We start from the raw sequence: 11,372 nt of genomic DNA on the forward strand, positions 1-11,372 counted from the left end.
CTCTGGTGTCTGATGGACGGAGCAGTATTCGTAATTCGGACGTTATTGACTTCATAGTAGCAACTCCACAACCAGTGTTTTACTCATTCCAATGCACAACTGAGCATCACATCAAAGTCCAATATATTGCTGGCCAGTTTACAACTATAAATCAATAAATTGGATCCATGGAAGTTTATTTCACTTATGACCAACAACACAGCTAATCCTAAAGCTGCTTGTTGATAAAAAAAAGTATCCCCACTTTATTTGTTATGCACGTGTTGCCCATATGATGAAGCTTTTCACTGGTGATGTTGAAGATGTGACAACTTTCTCATCAGGTGTCAGAAGTGAAAAGCATTGTTAAGTTTTTCAGAAACAAAGACATACTAGCAGCCATTTTTCAGTATCATTTACTACAGCACTCAATTTCATCAACACTGAGTAAGTCTTGTCTTACTCGATGGGCATCTTCTATTGAACGTCTCAAACACCTACAAATATACAAGAAGGCTCTTCAAAAAGTTGCTGTTGAAGTAGGAGTAGCCAAGTTTCACCCCTAAGTAATCTGCACTGACATTCTTGATGACAATGTCTTTTGGATACAAAAATTCAAAATTTATTTTGCTGCAACACATAGTTTCATCCATTAAGAATATAGAAAGTGATAATTCTACATTGTCTGATGCCAAAAACAAATTCCAGCATGTTAAGAAACATAAATGTGTGAATACTGAACACAGTCCACTTAGAAAAGCTGAAGATAATAGATAATTAATAGCACAGAAAAATCCAATGATCATGCCCGCACATAATTGTGCCTACCTTTTTGATCCATGATTCCAGGTCCAAAGCCTTTCTGATGATGAATTTGATTCAGCTTCTAACCTCATAGTGGCTGTTGTAAATTTTAAAGACTATACAAATGAATAAACCATTCTAATGGAGGTAGCAAATTATAAAGCAAGAAGCAGCCCACTCCGTCGTAAAACAATGTGCAGTTCAGTCCCAGCAGCTGAATCGAAACAGCTTGCTCCTTCATCATGGTGGAGAAGGTTGTGAACGCTAGCTACAGTGGCAGAAGTTATTTTAACACTTCCATGTACTTCTGCATGTGGGGAACAAAATTGGTTGGTTTGGAGAAATAGACTGAAGACCTCCACTGCTGAAAAACTGAGGACAGTGTATCACAATTTAAGATTAGAGGAGAAAATGGCACATGAAGAAGTGACTCAATATTCATCAGATGAAGAGGAAGGAGATACTGATTAATTTGATGATGATTGACTGATGTCGACAACAAAGATATAGATGAAGCAGCTGAAGCTGATAAAGAAAAAGAAGATAATGAAAAGCAAGATGCTTCAAGAGCTGGCTTGTTGTCTATCTAGCATAAGTGCATTTCAAAATCTTTTTTCTTTTATAGTTGCTATGTTTATTTTATTTCTGTTTTGTTTCATTTTTCTTTTATAACAGTTCAGTCTTGAATAACATTCACATTTAAATGCTAACCTAACATTGCTAAAAAGGTATTATTAATAATTAAAATAATAATAAATAATAAATAATAATAATAATAAAGTAATTTAAATGCACTTATGCTAAGTAGGTAACAGGCCAACTCTTCAAGTATCTTGCTTTTCATTATCTTCTTTTTCTTTATCAGTTTTAACTGCTTCGTCAGTATCATCATTAAATTCATCACTATTGCCTTTTTCCTGTTCATCTGATGAATATTGAGTCGAGATGACTCAACATCTGCCATGTTCTTTTCTAATTTCTGTTACTGTTGTTGCTGTTCTCCTAAATTTGTGCTTTAAAATATTTGACTATTTGTAACATTATTTGACAATATATTACCAATGTTTGGCCAGTCAATTGACCAATTATTTTTGGACCAGTCAAATGCCCAACCAATAGTAGGACTCACAAAAAACTGTATATTTTCTTTTAATGCCTCATGACTCCATGATTAGATTGCACATTTAAAATATAGTACAGTTTGCTTATTATGAGAAAAAAATTAACACATTAATCATGCTTCTTTCCAAACCTTCTACTTTCTTTGTCCTGTGTGGATCCTTGTTTCACATACCTTGTGATGGCGAGTGCACAAATAAAACCTGGAGCTTTTATGCTCGTGAAGTCCTGTTCCTGGACCTATCAAATCTCATTGTTTTCCCTTCTAAATCCTGTACCCTTTCTGGTTCCCCCACATGCTTGAGAGAGAAGTGGGAACTTGGACCAAGAAGTCTGTGGTAGCACCTCAGGTAATGCTCATGCAATGAATTAGTGCTTGGAGCAGAGATGTTCATTGCATTAAACTTTTTTATGCACAGTTAGTACCAAAAGGTCTTTACCTCAACCCATTGTTAACGTGGTTTTAAGAAAGGTTAAGGCATTAAGGGTACTTAAAAACTGAAGTGGTTCAGTATCCACCCATTCTAAACAACTTTAGCTATATATCAACTTAAAAAAAATAATAGAAAATGTTTTACTATATGAATATGAACATTTCAGTTTTAACTGTTTGTACCTCAAAAAACATTGAATTGATTTTCTTCAAACTTGGATTATTTTTCCTTCCTTAATGACCCAACAAACCAACTTTCAGCTTTTGAGTTATGAGAGCGGGACATTTCAGTTGAAACGTAGTGGGAAAATGTATTTTCCATCATTATATAATTTAAAAATAACTGATTTTTCTCAAATTTTCCAACAACTTTCACCTTTTGGGCTGAGACCAAGCATGGAAAGTTCCAGTTCAAATGAATTTTTGTAAGTCACGAAAAAGGGAGGTTAGACTGGATACTATATGGCAACCTTAACTAATCCCATTCACTGCTGTAGACGTATGCTGAATGTATATATAAGCTAAGACAAGCATTTGGCATATAATTTACTTTAAATGTACATTTTAACTCTCTCTCTTTCAGGTCTCTTAAAGTTGTGGGTTGCCTGCTCCCACTGCATGTGCATGGCCCCTGTATGCACTTGGCTGTTGATAAAATCTGGCTGTAGTCTAGATCCAACCTAACCATGATATATGTTGAACAGGCAAAACTTTTCATTTCCTTATTTTGCCCTCAATTGGATATGGAATATAGATTTTTAAGTAAAACATGTTACTGAAATTCCACAACTTTGCTGAGCTAATCTAGCACCCAATTTCCAGGTGTGCTGAGCACCCATGACTCCTACTAACTTCAACTGAAATGGTGGGGATTCAGCACATCTAATAATCAGGCCACTAGTCATTAGCTGAAGTAATTTTCCTAAAAATCATTCCTATTCAGTGGTAGATAGATAGGTAGATTGTGCTTTACCTGATTAATAACCATAGGAGGTAGGAACAGAAGAGACCACTTGACCATCCAGCCTGATCCCTACCTTTTTCAGGACTATTCTGTACATCATTCTGTACATTAGGGGGGAGGGATAGATCAGTGGTTTGAGCATTGACCTGCTAAACCCGGGGTTGTGACTTCAACCCTTGAGGAGGCCATTTAGGGATCAGGGCAAAAATTGGGGATTGGTCCTGCTTTGAGCAGGGGGTTGGACTAGATGACCTCCTGAGGTCCCTTCCAACCCTGATATTCTATGATTGTTCCAATATCTGTAGTAAAGGTGCCATAGCTACATGTACCTCCTTTTGTAGTGCCCAGAAACCTCAACTTACATAACTACCATCATGATCCACCACCACGATAGGCTGGAACAAGAGATGATTGCTCTGTGGAGCCCCATAAATATCACCCCAGCATAGAACTGTGTGTGTGGCAGGAGGGGAAGAGTGCAGCAGCAGGCCTGTCCCACCAATCTGGACAGATACAACCCAGCTGCTGAGGTAAGGAGAGTGGGAGCCCCATGCCTCTGGCTTGCTGCTCCTAAGAGGAGGCGGCCCCTGTTACCGCTCCTGGTTTTGGGGAAAAAGAGCCCCATGCCACTGGTCCTTCCTCTCTAGGTTGATAGGGGTTCCTTCTGCCACCACAACTCTAAGTGGAGCTAAGGCTACACAATGCCCTATGTCATACTGTGCCTAGTGCCCCAGATTACTTTCTGCAGCCTAAACTTTTCCCTTCATTAGGGCAGTGGGTCCCAAAGTTTTTACTAAGGCAACAACCAACTGTATTTTGTCTTTTTTTGTATCCCACCATTACCTATATGCACCCTCTGTCCCAGCTGAGGAAGTGGAGGGGGCTGGAGAGCAAGCTTGCCTCACACTTACCCTGCATAAGCGGCTCATGTCCCTGCAGGCTGGCTCCTTATTCCAGGCATTGTGACATAGTGTATAGGGTTGCAGTGCATCTAGGTTTGGCCTGGCCAGGAGTGTATGTTTGCCTAGGCCAGGGCTTAATGATGGGTTAATCAGGCCCTGGATATGAACCTTCCTGGGACCCACTGGTGAATCGGGACCCACCATTTCGGAAACACTGCAGTAAGTCACTGCCTTTACTCCCAATATCCTCCCAGGCTATGAATCATTCCATACCATTCTTTATATTGTTACCTTCAATTTATGTATTGACTTTGCTTTTATTCCCCCCCGCCCCGAATGTTCTCTTTGCAGAATACACATAGGAAAAAAGATATCTATACTGTAACTTGAAGAAAGAAACTGGCTAAGTGTCCCATTATTGTTGTGAGAGGTGACAGCCAGATTTCTCTAGAGTGCAATAGACTACATTTAAAGGCCATATCCTGCCTTGTACTATGATTGCCTTGCACCATCTGGCAGTGCAAATCTGCCTAACTTAGCCCTTAAAGAATTCACGCACCATTCCCCTTCTCAGTTGTGCCAAGCACTGCTCAACTGCAGCTGAGGATCTAGCCCCAAATCTGTTGAAACTGCAACAGACTAATAAATATTATCTTTTAAAAGTATCTCAGAAATACTGTTATGCATCTCTTGATAAGAGCCAAAACCACCTTTTGTGTGGTGTGTGTATATGGTCTACTGTTTTGTAATAATTGAAATCTCTCTTCAGGCTGGAATGATGGTATTTTAAAAATGGGATGAAGGCAAGTATTGAAATCATTGCTGATTTGTGTGTACATACATGTACACACACATGTACACACATGTGCAACTCAGCAATGATTTCAATATCTTCCTTCATTCCATTTTTAAAATACCATCATTCCAACCTAAAGAGAGGTTTCAGTTATTACAAACTGGTAGAGTCAATTAATATTTTATGATACTTCATCACCTCGTGCCATATTTGGATTATATGCCAAAGGAAAAAGTTATTTTGAGTGTCAAGTTATTTAGTTTTATTTTGGTCTAACAACAAGAAAGCTAAAAAAGAGGTGGGTGCTATCTCATCTGTCTCCATAGTCTGCCAATCAGATGAGGGGAGTTGTAAATATCCAGTCCCTCACATACTTCAAATTACATGCCTATTTGTACATTCCCTAGATTTAGCAGAAGGGAATAACAGTGGATAAAAACTAATCTATGGGATTTAATTTTAGATTTAGAGTCTCAGAAATTATTTTTATCTGATTAAAAAATGTGAGTATCAATTTCATTCCTGGAATTTTTCTTTCTTTCCTCAGTCTAGGATATAATTTTAAAAAATATTTAATTTTTTTATGTTGCATATGAGGCTCTTTTAATGCCAATTTGAAACTTTGTTGTGCAAAACCTGTTGATTATATGGAGACCTGATTTAAAATGCTAGATTAATACTGAAACATTGAGGATCAGGTGCTTCCCCCTTTCCTGAGAAAATCTGGTCATGTCAGATATTTGTTCTACCAATTGGAGAAAAACTATTAAGCATATAGATTAAGAACACAGGAACATATGGATTGCCATACTAAATCAGATTAGTAGTCACTCTGTCTAGTCTAGTATTCTGCCGTCTCTGACAGAGACCACTACAGGATGCTTCAGTGGAAGTTACATGAAACCCTATAGTGGACAGTTATGGAATACCCTGCCAACAGGGAAATTTTTATTCCTGAATCTGCCATTTGTTAATGATTAAGTTATGCCCTGACACAGGAGGGTTTCTGTCCTTTATTTAGGAGATGTTTTTTATTCTATGCAATTTTGAGGGTAGTGTCCAGTTACCCCTTCTGGCTCCACCAAGAGAGAAACTTGCTGATGTGTCCTTGACACCTACAATCTGTTAGTCACCCGAACAATTTCCTCAGGGCTATGCCAGCCCTTACTTTGCCTTGCAAATTAACTAGAGGTGCACCCCAGTCCTGAGCCCCTTTGAAGCGTTCCCCTGCGATATACAGCTGGCTACTCACAGAAATAGCAGATTTGCTTTCCCCCAAAGGAAACAATGTACACACCAGCCTATCTGAATCAACTGAGGATCAGCTCCCATATAACGTAACAACACAGAGATATTTATAGTGCAAACAATCGTAAGTTCTTCTTCATTCTATAGGTGCTACACTGTAGGTATGTCTGCATCCCTGCACCTCTCATTGGAGATCTTTGGTAGCAGTATCTGTTCGGACCACACATGCGCTCTCCCTCCCTTGTGTTCTGCCTCAAGGCTAATTAGCGCTGCATGGGCGAACCACCCTCAGTTCCTTCTCAACCGCCCCCAGCCTGAGACAGAGTGAATAGCAATCCCCTTTCCCTTACCTTAGAGTTAGGTTTTGTTTTAGCTATTATTTCCATTAGATTTTTCTTAGTTTTTTTCCCAGTTAAAAAACAAAACAAAATGTAACTTTTTTCCTTCTCCTCTTTCTTTTCCTCTCCTCTGGGGATCACCCCCAATAAGGGACATGCCCGGCTCTCCGGTTTTAAAAGGTGTCTCTCCTGCAGAGTGGCAATACCGGTAACGGACAGACATTCCTGCTGTGTCCAGTGCCTTGGAGAGGCTCACATTCTGCAGAAGTGCACCTTCTGCCAACAATTGTAGGCTAGATCCCCCAAAACTGGGAGTTAAAGCTGAAATTCATCCTTATGGAGGATGCTCTTAAACCAGCATCTGATCCTGGTCCAGAATCCATTCCATGATGCAGACCATCCCTGGAGCCTTCTACTTCTAAGGACAGCGAGCCAAGGAGGAAATCTTCTGACTCCCAGTGCAAGGTCTCAAAGAAGCGGGCTGCAAGTCCTCAAACTCAGCCCCAGACCGGCCAGAGGAGATCAGTCACCTCAGCACCAGAGGCACGGATGATTCCAAAGCATGGTACCCATAGGTCATATGTTGCAGACACCGCCTATAAGCCCTACGGCCCCTAAGCGTCCAGGATCTGAAGCAGCAGCACTGCCTGACAAAGGCCAGAGCGCAGACCGTACTATCTCTGCGAAGGAGGTACTGGCACATAAACCATTGCTATCGACTGTTTCCAAACAACCCTAATCAGACCAACCATCTTTGTCAAGATCTGTGCCAATTTCCTCAGTACCAGCGAGTCAGCTCCAACAAGCCCTGATGGTACTGATCACTGTGGTACCGCAAGACTTTTGTTTTTCCAGAGGTCTCATGGTGGCTGATACTCCAGAGTCCCCGCTACTTGGTATGAAGGTCCTGGTACCGAGCACTTCTTGATTCCCAGAATCACCACAAGCAATGGGGTGTTTGCTTCCAGTCTCTTTATGAGCTCCACTGCTTTCCATCAAGGATTCAAATAGCGACCAGGATGATGTCCTCTCACTACCCGCACATCATGGTCCATCTCTACACCAACCAGGGCCTTCCCAGTCACATCATCAGTCTAAGTCTCAGCCCTCTTGATATGACCAGCTGTGGGTACCGCCACCCATACCCTTCCCCCCACCCCAGTGGCCATACTGGGATCCATGGGCAGCCTACAGGCACCATGCTTCACAGGCATCTAGCATCTCCTACTTTCAGCCAATAAGACGATCTCCTGCAGCCTCTATGTCCAGAGCCCCAGAACCTCGAGAGGAAATTTTTGAGGAGCAAGAGGCCAGATTAGAAGTGCTGCATTTCAATGTATTTGTACTTGTTTTATAAAAAATGTTAAATAGCAGTGCACAACTTACATTCTGGAGAAGGATGGATGAGAGGTTTGTGCACAGGCCTAAGATGTAGGGACCCTAGATTCAAGTCCCTGCTCTCTCATAAAATTCCCGTATGACTTTTTGGCAAGTTACTTAGCCTCTCTCTGGTTTAGTTCCCCACCTGTAAAATGTGCCTAGACTTAAGGTGGCTGGAAGTCTAGGTACTTATCTAAGCCAAAAAACCAAGAGAAGTCACCTTACTCAACAGCAGCTTATGATGAATTTACCTTCTCTATGTTTATTATACCTCTATCATGTTCCCTCTTATCTGGCAAGTCTGCAGATTTTGCCACTTCACTGTGTAACCCCTTTTTCCCAGAAAATTTATAAATATATTAACTAGCACTGGTCCTGGTATGGAACCTGAGAACCCCACTGTTAAACTTTTGCCATGATGAAAATTTAGCAACAGTTTGTATTTCTACACTTCACTTTCTGCCTGTTAGTTTCTAATCAATGACAGTACTTTACCTGTCACTCCCTATTTAGTACCCTTAACAGCCTCTTGTGTAGTGACTCTAGGAAAAGCTTTTTGAAAGCCCAAATAATTTATACTCTTTAGTTGACACACTCAAAGTATTCTATATTGTAGAAAGATGATTTTATTTTATGGATGCTGTGATGTTTTGTCCCTCTCTTATGTTCATTTTAATTTTTATTTCTGCTCATTCATTTAGTTTCTCTACAATGTCCTTATCCTCCTTAATTGAGCCATGCTCCTGCTGAAGTCAACAGAAAAACTGTTATAGAGGTCAGTGCTACAGGATCAAGTCTTTGCTCCTTTCACTCCCTGGTATCCTAGTGGTACCACACCATTCCTGTGTTTGATATGTGTAATTTCTTTGGAGAAGTCCAGCCTCCCTCCACACCAGTCAGTGGAACTAGATGTGGATTTGGTGTGGCACGCATTGCTTCATGTAAAATGCTATAGAATATGCTACTTGCGTGTGCACTCTCCCACCACTGCTGGAGGCACTGTTCTTGCCCCACAAATGATGTCACTGCAAGCTGTTGCTAGGGTCCAATATTTCCAACATGGACAGTAGCTTAATGGTGTTTAGCTCTGAGATTCTGAGGACAATTTATTTCTAGAATTATTTCAAAATATCTACACAACGCTTTTGAAGAGAAACAGTTGCTTATACTAGGCAATACAATTAAAATACACAAGATTTTGAAGTTCTTGAAAGGTTCATTCTTTCTATCATTTCACAGACTTTTTTGTCTAATCTATTATAAATGAAGAAATATTAAAATTTGTTTCACACCTGCAGTCAGCAAACATGCCCTAACCACTAGAACTTCATTGTGCGCCTAAATAACAGTCCCCTGAGACATCCAAATTGGGTCACCCACAGATTTTTTAGGTAGAGAAACATTCCAGAGAGTTATTAGATTAGGAATACTTTAAAAAAAAAAAAAAGCTACCACACAAAAATTCCATAGGACCAAATTATGGAGACATTTTTCTGGACAGGGACCTGAAATAACTGGTTGATTAGCAAAGCAAACAGCCGAAGCACATGAAAGGTATCATATGGTGGAAGATTGGATAAACCTCTCCAAAATCTGTTACAGACGAGCCAACATCTTTGAGACACATTCAAGCTAAACCGCACAATTTATCAGCCTATCAAGCCACCTCCTATACCTGCTTAACTTTTCTTTTTCTATGGCATTTAAGGTAAAGAAAATATTTAAATGTAAGACCAGTACACTTTGTGACAAATACATTATGATCCCAAAATTGTCATCAGAAACACTTGCTTCACCTGTTCATGAGATGTACTCAGCTTATGATGCACTTGGCTGTCTGTAGCAAGCACCAAGTTTAAAGTTAATACTACTTCACTGTTCCCCTCATTAATTTTAAATATCTGCCCCATTGTTTACATTGTCATTTAATATATTAATTACCATAACACTATAATTATGATCAAGGAGGCATTTAATATGAAAGTAGGAAAAAAAGTGTTTATATAAGAATAATAATTTTCTTAGAGTGAGATTTGGATAACCAAAAGATGGATTCTTCATAAAAGCTCTAAATCAACATGTATGTAATTCACAATAAGGCATAAATTACTTTTTCTGAATTAGAAAGAAATGGCTGAAATAAGTATAATGTACACCTTTCTAAAGTAAATTAAAAATGTTGATGCAACAGACACACAAGTTGGAAAATGCAGAGTTTAATTTCTTCCACACAACTTGAGCACATTACACATATATGTTTTAAGGCAGAAAACCTATCACCATTTAAAATGCAATTGGACCTGGTTACAGTTGGTCTGTGAATCATCATGAGATTTGTGCTTGTAATATTTCAACTAAATGTTCAACAAATATGTTTTGCCTGGGAGGAAGAACAACAGTTAAGGTTCAGAATTGAGACTCAGGAGACCTGTGTTCTACTGTACTTCAGTACAGGTACAGATTTTCTGGGAGATTTTGGTAAGGCATTTAAGGGCACATCCTGATCAATTAGGGATTTTACACTTAGCCTTTTGTCTACACTAGCAGTTTTGTCAGCAAAACTTTTGTTGGTCAGGGCATGAGGGGAAAACCCCCCACCACTGACCAACATGAGTTTCACCGACAAAAGCGCCTGTGTGAACAGCACTATGTTGGCGGGAAAGCAACTCCCACTTACATAACTACCGCCGCTCATTGTGGGTGGTTTAATTATGCCAGTGGGAGAGCTCTCTCCCGCCGTCATAAAGCAGCTACACAGGAAACCTTACAGAGGCACACCTGCAGCAGTAAAGCTGTGCCACTGTACGGTCTGTAGTGTAGACGTAGCCTCTGGGTTTGATTCTGCAAGATGCTGTGCGCCTCCCGAGCTGGTGACTACCTTCTGCTCCCAGGGAAGCAATGGAGGTTTCTCAGCACCACACAGATGGCACTCAAAACCTGCTGTATCAGGTATTTAATCTCTTTGCCTCCGTTTATTTGTAAGAAGACAAGAATAACACATCCCACACTTCACAGAATATTGTGAAATTAAATGCATTAACGTTGTAAACAGTTTTGAGATAGGCAAAATGTGCTAAGTGCAATGTACAGTATTTATTTTATACTTTTAAATATAAAGCATTAACAAACTTTAAGACTACATAAAAATGCATATATGTTAAGGATTCCTGTGTCTAATTCCCCCCATCCACCAGACTCAAGAGGCCAGATTTATCCTTCTGACACAGCCCTGAAAGGCGAGTTGATGCATGAGACAGTCAAGTGCAAAGGCAAAAGAGAAAATGGTCAAAATATTTGACCACAATTGAGCAGACATGGAAGGGGCCTGCTGTCTCCTTTCCACCGACTTGTCGAGTTGAGCTTCTCTTCTACAGCACAGCAAAGCCTCACGTGAGAAACACACACGCCC

This window comes from Chelonia mydas, chromosome 1 (assembly GCF_015237465.2).
Source record: "Chelonia mydas isolate rCheMyd1 chromosome 1, rCheMyd1.pri.v2, whole genome shotgun sequence".
Taxonomy (NCBI): Eukaryota; Metazoa; Chordata; order Testudines; family Cheloniidae; genus Chelonia; species Chelonia mydas.